The following is an 11,271-nucleotide window of genomic DNA, read 5'->3' as shown; positions in this document are numbered from 1 at the left end:
AGATTACTAGGGCAGGGGTAATGACTATAATGCCGGTTCGAATCTGGGAGCATGGGATTGGCTAGACCTACATTTAGGAAAATGGGGCCTTGCACTGGCCAAAGTAGTTATAACCATGCTGGCGGTTCTCCTGGTCATGTCTTTCTTATTCTGCCATATCCTGCCAGTCTTAAGCCAACTCTTTCCTAAGGCTGTGGTAACTCACATGTCACAAATTTCAACAACAGAGTCCAAGGGGGACCTCGCCAGCTGGTTCCCCCACTCTTCAGAATATATGGATGACCTCCAGTCGAGCGAGTTAGGTGAGAAACTTGACTGCATGGCATTACTGGGGAACAGGGATTCAGGCGGTGAGGTAAATGTTGAAAATGTTGACTGGGCCCATGTGGATTTAAATGAATGGGATCATAGACTAGTTGAGCCTGCATATGGTGGCCAAAGACAGGATGACTTGTAGAAAAGCAGCCAAAACACCACCTGTATTCAACATTTATGAACTGACAGGATTAATGGAATGTGGGGGCTATATGTATGTATGTGTGTATGTGTGTATGTGTGTGTGTATATATATATATATAATCAATAATCACCCCATAATCAATGATCACTGTATCTATGAAATGTGTAGGCTTGTTTTGCACCGGGAGATATGTTTAAGGTGGAGGTGCCTGAACATGGAAATAGTGTTTGTTGTGCTCTGCATGTAGGACACGTGTGTACTATTGACCGGACTGAAGGTCACCTGTCCCTGTTATAAGTGGTGTCTAAAACATAAAAAACTACACCCCTGTTGTAGACCCAAGGGGCATCACTGGACATGAGCGACTGCTTGACCAAAACGGGACCCTCAGTATGTGACGTGTGAGACTAACAAGTCTCAACGGGGGGGGGGGGGAGGGGGGGAATCAGCTGGAAATACCTTGATCAAACTAACAGCATGATGTGACTCACTCTGCACGAGCCACATAATCCACGATTACCATAATTCACTCAACATAGTAGGTGTAACGTCAAAACATGGTGGAGTACAGTGGGTCTCTAACATGGGCAAAAAGCGGATCGTAGACAGGTGGAGGGGGTCACCATCATCTCTACAGGCGCCCTGGCAGGACACAGAGAAGAACATACACGGACAGGGAAAAGGTCACTAAAAGGGGGCGCCACTGAGGGAAGGCAGGCGCAAATAAGGAAAAGACCACTGAAAAGATACAGGTGGAAAAGCACTGACAGAGATGAAACAATGGCGGCACAAGATCCAAAAGGTGCTAGCTATTAGCATTGTGGGTGTACCTCCAACTTAATCCATCCATCCATCCATCCATCCATCATCCGTCCATCCATCCATCCATCATCCGTCCATCCATCCATTATCCAAGCCGCTTATCCTGCTCAGGGTCGCGGGGATGCTGGAGCCTATCCCAGCAGTCATTGGGTTGCAGGCGGGGGACACCCTGGACAGGTCGCCAGACCATCACAGGGCAGGCGGGGAGACACCCTGGACAGGTCGCCAGACCATCACAGGGCAGGCGGGGAGACACCCTGGACAGGCCGCCAGACCATCACAGGGCAGGCGGGCAGACACCCTGGACAGGCCGCCAGACCATCACAGGGCAGGCGGGGAGACACCCTGGACAGGCCGCCAGACCATCACAGGGCAGGCGGGGAGACACCCTGGACAGACCGCCAGACCATCACAGGGCAGGCGGGGGACACCCTGGACAGGTCGCCAGACCATCACAGGGCAGGCGGGGAGACACCCTGGACAGGTCGCCAGACCATCACAGGGCAGGCGGGGAGACACCCTGGACAGGTCGCCAGACCATCACAGGGCAGGCGGGGAGACACCCTAGACAGGTCGCCAGACCATCACAGGGCAGGCGGGGAGACACCCTGGACAGGCCGCCAGACCATCACAGGGCAGGCGGGGAGACACCCTGGACAGGTCGCCAGACCATCACAGGGCAGGCGGGGAGACACCCTGGACAGGTCGCCAGACCATCACAGGGCAGGCGGGGAGACACCCTGGACAGGTCGCCAGACCATCACAGGGCAGGCGGGGAGACACCCTGGACAGGTCGCCAGACCATCACAGGGCAGGCGGGGAGACACCCTGGACAGGCCGCCAGACCATCACAGGGCAGGCGGGGAGACACCCTGGACAGGCCGCCAGACCATCACAGGGCAGGCGGGGAGACACCCTGGACAGACCGCCAGACCATCACAGGGCAGGCGGGGGACACCCTGGACAGGTCGCCAGACCATCACAGGGCAGGCGGGGAGACACCCTGGACAGACCGCCAGACCATCACAGGTCAGGCGGGGGAGACACCCTGGACAGACCGCCAGACCATCACAGGGCAGGCGGGGAGACACCCTGGACAGGCCGCCAGACCATCACAGGGCAGGCGGGGAGACACCCTGGACAGACCGCCAGACCATCACAGGGCCCACACACTCACTCCGAGGGACAATTTAGTACGGCCGATTCACCTGACCTACACGCCTTTGGACTTGGGTTCCCTCCGGGTGCTCCGGGTTCCTCCCACAGTCCAAAGACGTGTAGGTCAGGTGAATCGCTGCAACTTAATATTGTATAAAAACCAGTGATCCGGGACTGGTCCTTCAGCTGGTCTGCAGACCAGCTCGGCCTGCTTGCTTGCTGTGATAAAGCCTGCTTTACTCTCTCTGTGACTCCTGAGACTTTTTATTCTCTGCCAACAACATCTGAACCACTGGAAAGACACGACACGGGAAGTCCAGAAAGACAGCAGAAAACGGTCTGTCGTATTTACTACAGTCCAGTTCTGGCCAGCCCCCTGCTGCCAGTTTTTTTTTCTTTTTTCTTTTTTTTTGCCGTAAAAACAACACTATCTTTTACAGTGAAACAGAGAGAATTTTATGAGGTCAGAATTTCATTTTTTCCTGGCAGCCAGCGTGTCTGCGGAGAACAAAGGTGAAGGTTCCGGTTTGCCCAGCTCATAACTGGCAGATGAAAAAACACCGAGAACGCCGTGTTCTCCCAGGCTGTCAGCCTCGATGTTCTCAGAGGTTAAAGCGGCACACAGATACGAGGACAGACGTGGTGGTGTTAGTCCCTAGAACAAAACGTTTCACCTCCTCTTCTTCTTTTTTTGGGATAAATTCTCATTACACAGCACATGATGGCTGCGGAGTTAGTGCTCTGGCATGTGAGGTGACGTGCTGGCTGCATTTTGATGGCAGGTATATGTATGTCCCTATTCCAGACCACACGCTAGTCAGCAAGACGTACGACCCAGGTCTGGTTCGGGCAGCTTCTGTCATTTTGGGGGCGCTGGTTGCCACATGAAACTGATTAAACACATTTTCTGGCATTATGTTTGGATTTGTAATTACTGTGTTGTGTTTGTGACTTTCCTGTCGACCCACCAAAGTGGTTTATTCACACAACTCGGTGGTGTGAGCATTTCAGTCGCTCCTCAGCTCATCTCAGAAGTCTTCCCATACGTTCACACTGATCTGGTTACTCCAGCTTGTTCCTAAAAAACTAAATTTCTACTGAAAATACTAACAAAGAAACCAAACCGTGCAGTGAGGTCCGTTGTAACAATACAGTGAGGTCTGTTGTAACAATGCAGTGAGGTCTGTTGTAACAATACAGTGAGGTCTGTTGTTACAATGCAGTGAGGTCTATTGTAACAATGCAGTGAGGTCTATTGTGACAATGCAGTGAGGTCTATTGTAACAATGCAGTGAGGTCTATTGTAACAATGCAGTGAGGTCTGTTGTTACAATGCAGTGAGGTCTATTGTAACAATGCAGTGAGGTCTGTTGTTACAATGCAGTGGGGTCTGTTGTTACAATGCAGTGAGGTCTGTTGTAACAATGCAGTGAGGTCCGTTGTTACAATGCAGTGGGGTCGGTTGTTACAATACAGTGAGGTCTATTGTAACAATGCAGTGAATTCTGTTGTTACAATGCAGTGGGGTCGGTTGTTACAATACAGTGAGGTCTATTGTAACAATACAGTGAGGTCTGTTGTTACAATGCCATGAGATCTGTTGTTACAATGCACTGAGGTCTATTGTAACAATGCAGTGAGGTCTGTTGTAACAATACAGTGAGGACTGTTGTAACAATGCAGTGAGGTCTGTTGTTACAATGCAGTGGGGTCTGTTGTTACAATGCAGTGAGGTCTGTTGTAACAATGCAGTGAGGTCCGTTGTTACAATGCAGTGGGGTCAGTTGTTACAATACAGTGAGGTCTATTGTAACAATGCAGTGAAGTCTGTTGTTACAATGCAGTGGGGTCGGTTGTTACAATACAGTGAGCTCTGTTGTTACAATGCCATGAGATCTGTTGTTACAATGCAGTGAGGTCTGTTGTAACAATACAGTGAGGTCTGTTGTTACAATGCAGTGAGGTCTGTTGTTACAATGCAGTGAGGTCTGTTGTAACAATTCAGTGAGGTCTGTTGTTACAATGCAGTGGGGTCTGTTGTTACAATGCAGCGAGGTCCGTTGTTATAATGCAGTGAGGTCCGTTGTAACAATGCAGTGAGGTCTGTTATAAAAATGCTGTGAGGTCCGTTGTAACAATGCAGTGGGGTCTGTTGTAACAATGCAGTGAGGTCTGTTGTAACAATGCAGTGAGGTCTGCTTGTCTGTGAATGTTCTCATTCATCCAAGTCATGGTTATATACCAAGTCCAGTTGCACTTGATTCAATTTCTTTGGATAGTGAGGTCTGCTGTTATAATGCAGTGGGGTCTGTTGTAACAATGCAGTGAGGTCCGTTGTAACAATGCAGTGAGGTCTGTTGTTACAATGCAGTGAGGTCCGTTGTAACAATGCAGTGGGGTCTGTTGTAACAATGCAGTGAGGTCTGTTGTAACAATGCAGTGAGGTCCGTTGTAACAATGCAGTGAGGTCTGTTGTTACAATGCAGTGAGGTCTGTTGTAACAATGCAGTGAGGTCTGTTGTAACAATGCAGTGAGGTCTGTTGTAACAATGCAGTGAGGTCTGTTGTAACAATGCAGTGAGGTCTGTTGTAAAAATGCAGTGAGGTCTGTTGTTACAATGCAGTGAGGTCTGTTGTAACAATGCAGTGAGGTCTGTTGTAACAATGCAGTGAGGTCTGTTGTAACAATGCAGTGAGGTCTATTGTAACAATGCAGTGGGGTCTGTTGTAACAATGCAGTGAGGTCTGTTGTAACAATGCAGTGAGGTCCGTTGTAACAATGCAGTGAGGTCTGTTGTTACAATGCAGTGAGGTCTGTTGTAACAATGCAGTGAGGTCCGTTGTAACAATGCAGTGAGGTCTGTTGTAACAATGCAGTGAGGTCTGTTGTAACAATGCAGTGAGGTCCGTTGTAACAATGCAGTGGGGTCTGTTGTAACAATGCAGTGGAGTCTGTTGTAACAATGCAGCGAGGTCTGTTGTAACAATGCAGTGAGGTCCGTTGTAACAATGCAGTGGGGTCTGTTGTAACAATGCAATGGGGTCTGTTGTAACAATGCAGTGAGGTCTGTTGTAACTGTTAGGGCTCGGTCTGTTGACCAACCTGGCAACCAGCAATGAGAGCGGGGGAAGGGCGCGTCTGAAACACCTGCAGCCTACCTACTCGTTAACCACTCTAGTATAAGTTTGTTTGCTTTCCAGAACTCGTCGCGAGTTCGTCCTGAACAGTCCCGTGAGTAAATTCTTCGTCTCGAGTTTTGTGACATTTCTGTGTCTCCCGGTGGAGTACAGATTGTAGTATTCTCCGTGTTTTTGCTTGTTTGATTATTCCCTTGTGTCAGTTCTCCTTGAGAGCTTGTTCGGAGAAGAACTCTCTTTGTGTTTTCCCCATTGGATTTTCCCATCGTGATTTTCTAGTTGAGATCAAGTTTTTGATATTCTAATTTCTCCTCTCTCACTGTGGATCTTATTACTCGGTTGGACTTCTACCTTAAAGGAGCAGTTTGTGTTTTTTCCCCTTTCGGACTTTAAAGGAGCAGTTTGTGTTTTTTCCCTTTCGGACTTTAAAGGAGCAGTTTACGTTTTTTCCCTTTCGGACTTTAAAGGAGCAGTTTACTTTTTCCCATTTTTAAGAAGCTATTCTCAAGTTCCGCCTGAAGCGCCTCCCCCTTCTGTCCAGGCCCGGCCGGCTCTCCTCTACGAGTCCTGCCAGGTTGGTGCTTTACTTTGTCTTGTGTTGTCGCTATTGGGTTCGTTCTACAAACCTTAACAGTACGAACTCGCCTTCACTATGAACCCAGACACCCCAGACGCCAATCCTGTCCAGGCTGCTCTCTATAAGCAGATTCAGCTTACAGCCTCCCACGGCCAGCAACTACAAGAGGCCGCTGTTGCCATGCAGGGCCTCCGGGCTCAGGTGCAACCCCTCCAGGCTTCGGTGGATTCTCTTTCGGCCCAGCAAGCGGCGCTCGCGAGCCAACAAGAGGAGGTTCTTAAGCAGTTGCGAACTCTCACAGCGGCTATCACCATCCAGCCAGCTGTCCCACCAGTTCCGGCCGCCCCTCCTCCAGCAGTGCCCGCAGCCGTTGCCTTAGACAATCCTACCGTTTATGTTTCGGATTTCCGGGAGCCCAGTATCTCCAATCCCAGGCCTTTTGATGGCAACTTTGAGACCTGTGCCACGTTCATCATGCAGTGTGAGCTTGTCTTCGCCCACCATTCCAGGGGGTTCACCACAGATGCTGCAAAAGTTGCTTACGTGACTAACCTGCTGACTGGCCACGCTGCTCAGTGGGCCACTGCTTCCTGGTCCATGGGGGCCAGTTTCTGCTCTTCCTACGATGACTTTGTGGCTGAGCTTCGGAAGGTATTCCATCATCCAGTGTACGGTCAGGATCCGGGTGTCCGATTGAGCAGGATCCAGCAGGGCAGTGGCAGTGTCACTGACTACTCAGTCGAGTTCAGGCTGGCTGCGGCTGAGAGTGGCTGGAACGACCAGTCACTTCGGGTAACCTTCCGTAGGGGCCTCAGCGATGCCGTCAAGGATCAGCTAGCCACCCGGGAGGACCCTACCTCTCTCGACGACCTTATCAGCCTTGCCATCCGCATCGATGGACGTCTCCGCGAGAGAAGGCGCGAGCGAGGTCTACGGGGAACCGTTTCTACCTCTCAGCCATCCAGAGCTTCCGAAGGGGGCTCTTCTTCGTCGCACTCCACTTCCCCTGTGGCAAGCCTCTCCTCCTCCCAGACAGTGACAGAGGAGGAACCTATGCAGCTTGGGCGTACACGACTGACTCCCGCTGAACGTGAGGCCCGGTTCAAGGCAGGTCTCTGTCTTTACTGCGGTCTTAAGGGACACCGGATCAGCGAGTGTCCTACGCGGCCAAAAGATTAGGCTCACTGGGACCCCGGGAGATCCTAGTGAGCCGTCTTTCCTGTTCCCGCCATCCTGCTCCGGCTAACCATCTTGTGAGCGTTACCCTGGCTTGGGCAGACCAGCGGCTCACTGTAGGCGCACTCATCGATTCGGGAGCAGATGGGTGTTTCTTGGACTCTACGTTTGCTGCTCAAGCTAACATTCCATGTGAGGAATTGGAGAGGCCAATAGAGGCCTTTGCTCTGGATGAGCGCCGCCTGGCCAGTGTTACCCGACAGTCCTGTCCCGTGTCTCTCACTATTGCTGGAAACCATGTGGAGAGCCTTCAGTTCTTCGTCATCCAGTCTCCCTTAGTTCCTGTGATCTTGGGGCGTCCCTGGTTGGCTCAGCATGAGCCACACATTGCTTGGTCGTCTGGTAACATTTTGGAGTGGAGCTCCTCCTGTCACGCCCGGTGTCTTCAGGCCGCACCTGGTCCAGCAGTCCAGACTGTTCCGATTGCCCCTCCTCCCGATCTTTCCTCTGTTCCTCCCGAGTATCATGATCTCGGGGAGGTCTTCAGCAAGACGCGGGCTCAGTCTCTCCCTCCGCATCGGCCATATGATTGTGCTATCAACCTCCGTCCTGGGGCCTCTCTCCCTAGCAGTCGTCTTTACAGCCTTTCCATCCCCGAGAAGGCTGCTATGGACGATTACATTTCAGAATCGTTGGCGGCAGGGCTCATCCGACCCTCATCCTCCCAGGTGGCAGCTGGTTTCTTTTTCGTTAAGAAGAAGGATGGTGGTCTCCGACCCTGCATTGATTATCGCCAACTCAACGACATCACCATCAAGAATAAATACCCCCTGCCTCTGATGAGCTCCACCCTCGAACCCCTGACCCAGGCGACTGTCTTCACTAAGCTGGATCTCCGGAACGCCTACCATCTCGTTCGGATCCGGAAAGGGGACGAGTGGAAGACAGCCTTTAAGACTCCCCGTGGTCATTATGAGTACCTGGTAATGCCGTTCGGCCTCACCAACGCCCCGGCGGTGTTCCAGGCACTCATGAATGACATCCTTCGCGACATGCTCGACCAATTCGTTGTCGTCTACCTTGATGACATCCTCATCTTCTCCAGGTCCCTCGAGGAGCATGTCCAGCACCTGCGGCAGGTTCCTGAACGCCTCCTTCGTAACCGGCTGTTCGTCAAGGCTGAGAAATGCCTGTTCCATTCTGAGTCAGTGGACTACTTAGGTTTTATCGTGGAGGGAGGCAAGACTCGAGCTGATCCTCGCAAGATCAAAGCGGTGGTGGAATGGCCGGATCCTAAGTCACGTAAGGAACTGCAGGGCTTCCTCGGGTTCGCGAACTTTTACAGGAGGTTCGTCCGAAACTACAGCTCTGTAGCAGAACCCTCACCCGTCTAACCTCCCCCTCTCAGCCGTTCGTCTGGTCCCCAGCTGCTCGCTCTGCATTTCTGTCGCTCAAGGAGAGGTTCACCAGTGCCCCCGTCCTACTCCATCCCGATCCCAAGAGGCAGTTCATAGTTGAGGTGGACGCTTCGGACACCGGATTGGGGGCTGTGCTCTCCCAACGATCAGAGGCCGACCAGAAGGTTCATCCTTGCGCGTTCTTCTCCCGCCGGTTCCTTCCCGCCGAGGAGAACTACGATGTTGGTAATCGGGAGCTTCTCGCTGTAGTGGCTGCACTTGAGGAATGGCGCCATTGGCTGGAGGGGGCAGAGCATCCATTTACCATCTGGACTGATCATAAGAACCTGACGTTCATCCGGGCAACCAAACGTCTCAATGGTCGGCAGGCACGGTGGGCCAGCTTCCTCAGTCGGTTCGACTTCACACTGACTTATCGTCCTGGCTCCCGCAACACCAAGGCAGATGCTCTGTCTCGTCAACACCTTAAGGAACCTGTAACGGTGGAACCAAGTCCCGTCCTCCCTGAGACCAAGGTCGTTGGCGTGGTGACCTGGGGCCTTGAAACGGTGGTCAAGCGCGCCTTGCGCTCCAGTCCAGCCCCGAGCAACGTGCCGCCTCGCCGACTGTTTGTTCCGGACTCAGTGAGGTCTCGGGTCCTCAAATGGGGCCACACCAGTCAGCTCGCTTGCCACCCTGGAGTCCACCGCACTTTCACTTTCATAGCTCGACGGTTCTGGTGGCCCACTATGAGGAGGGACGTCAAGGAGTTCGTCATGGCCTGCACCATCTGTGCCCGCAGCAAGGCCTCTCACCAGGCACCGGCTGGTCTGCTGCAGCCCCTTCCTATTCCCAGTCGGCCCTGGTCCCATGTGGCGTTGGATTTTGTCTCTGGACTTCCTCCGTCTCAGGGCAACACAGTGATCCTGACGGTGGTGGATCGCTTCAGCAAGGGTGTTCACCTGGTGGCTTTGCCTAAGCTTCCTTCTGCTTCAGAAACCGCTGACCTCCTGATGAGCCACGTCTTCCGTTTGCATGGACTTCCCAAGGACATTGTGTCAGACAGAGGGCCCCAGTTTGTTTCCCGTGTGTGGCGTGCTTTCTGCAAGGGGTTGGGCGCCTCGGTCAGCCTTTCGTCGGGATATCATCCGCAGACTAACGGACAGACTGAGAGGATGAACCAGAGTGTGGAATCTGCTCTCCGTTGCGTCGCTGCCAAGAAGCCAACCTCCTGGAGTCAGTTTCTCCCCTGGGTCGAGTATGCGGTCAACTCCCTGGTCAGCTCCGCCACCGGCCTCTCGCCCTTTGAGGCATCCCTGGGTTACCAGCCGCCCGTCTTCTCTGCACAGGAGTCCGAAGTGGAGGTTCCCTCCGTGCAGACTCATCTGGACCGCTGTCGTCGTGTCTGGGAGATCACCAGGGCTGCGCTGCTCCGTGCTACGGAACGTGCCAGACGAGGAGCTAACCGTCGCCGATCCACAGCACCAGCTTACCAACCCGGACAGAGAGTCTGGCTGTCCACCAAGGATCTCCCCCTTCAGTCCTCTGCCAAGAAGCTGAATCCCCGGTTCGTTGGACCCTTCGAGATCCAGGAAGTACCCAGTCCTGCAGTTGTGCGTCTTAAGCTCCCGGCCTCCATGAAGATCCATGCGGTTTTTCATGTGTCCCGAGTAAAGCCTGTCTCCGAGAGCCCCCTTATGCCTCCGGCCCCAGCTCCGCCTCCCCCTGAGATTGTGGATGGGCATCCACAGTGGAAGGTCCGTCGGCTGATGGACGTCCGACGCAGGGGACGGGGGTTCCAGTATTTGGTTGACTGGGAGGGCTATGGGGTGGAGGAACGAAGCTGGGTATCCCGCCAGCTCATCATGGACCCTGGTCTGCTCGCTGAGTTCTATCGCCGTCACCCTGACAAGCCTGGCAGGTCGCCTGGTGGCTCCCGTAGAGGGGGGGGGGGTACTGTTAGGGCTCGGTCTGTTGACCAACCTGGCAACCAGCAATGAGAGCGGGGGAAGGGCGCGTCTGAAACACCTGCAGCCTACCTACTCGTTAACCACTCTAGTATAAGTTTGTTTGCTTTCCAGAACTCGTCGCGAGTTCGTCCTGAACAGTCCCGTGAGTAAATTCTTCGTCTCGAGTTTTGTGACATTTCTGTGTCTCCCGGTGGAGTACAGATTGTAGTATTCTCCGTGTTTTTGCTTGTTTGATTATTCCCTTGTGTCAGTTCTCCTTGAGAGCTTGTTCGGAGAAGAACTCTCTTTGTGTTTTCCCCATTGGATTTTCCCATCGTGATTTTCTAGTTGAGATCAAGTTTTTGATATTCTAATTTCTCCTCTCTCACTGTGGATCTTATTACTCGGTTGGACTTCTACCTTAAAGGAGCAGTTTGTGTTTTTTCCCCTTTCGGACTTTAAAGGAGCAGTTTGTGTTTTTTCCCTTTCGGACTTTAAAGGAGCAGTTTACGTTTTTTCCCTTTCGGACTTTAAAGGAGCAGTTTACTTTTTTTCCTTTTCGGATTAAGGGGGCAGTTTACGTTTTCCCATTTT

The sequence above is a fragment of the Lampris incognitus genome, chromosome 5 (genome assembly GCF_029633865.1).
Source record: "Lampris incognitus isolate fLamInc1 chromosome 5, fLamInc1.hap2, whole genome shotgun sequence".
Taxonomy (NCBI): domain Eukaryota; kingdom Metazoa; phylum Chordata; class Actinopteri; order Lampriformes; family Lampridae; genus Lampris; species Lampris incognitus.
This window is presented reverse-complemented; position numbering follows the sequence as displayed.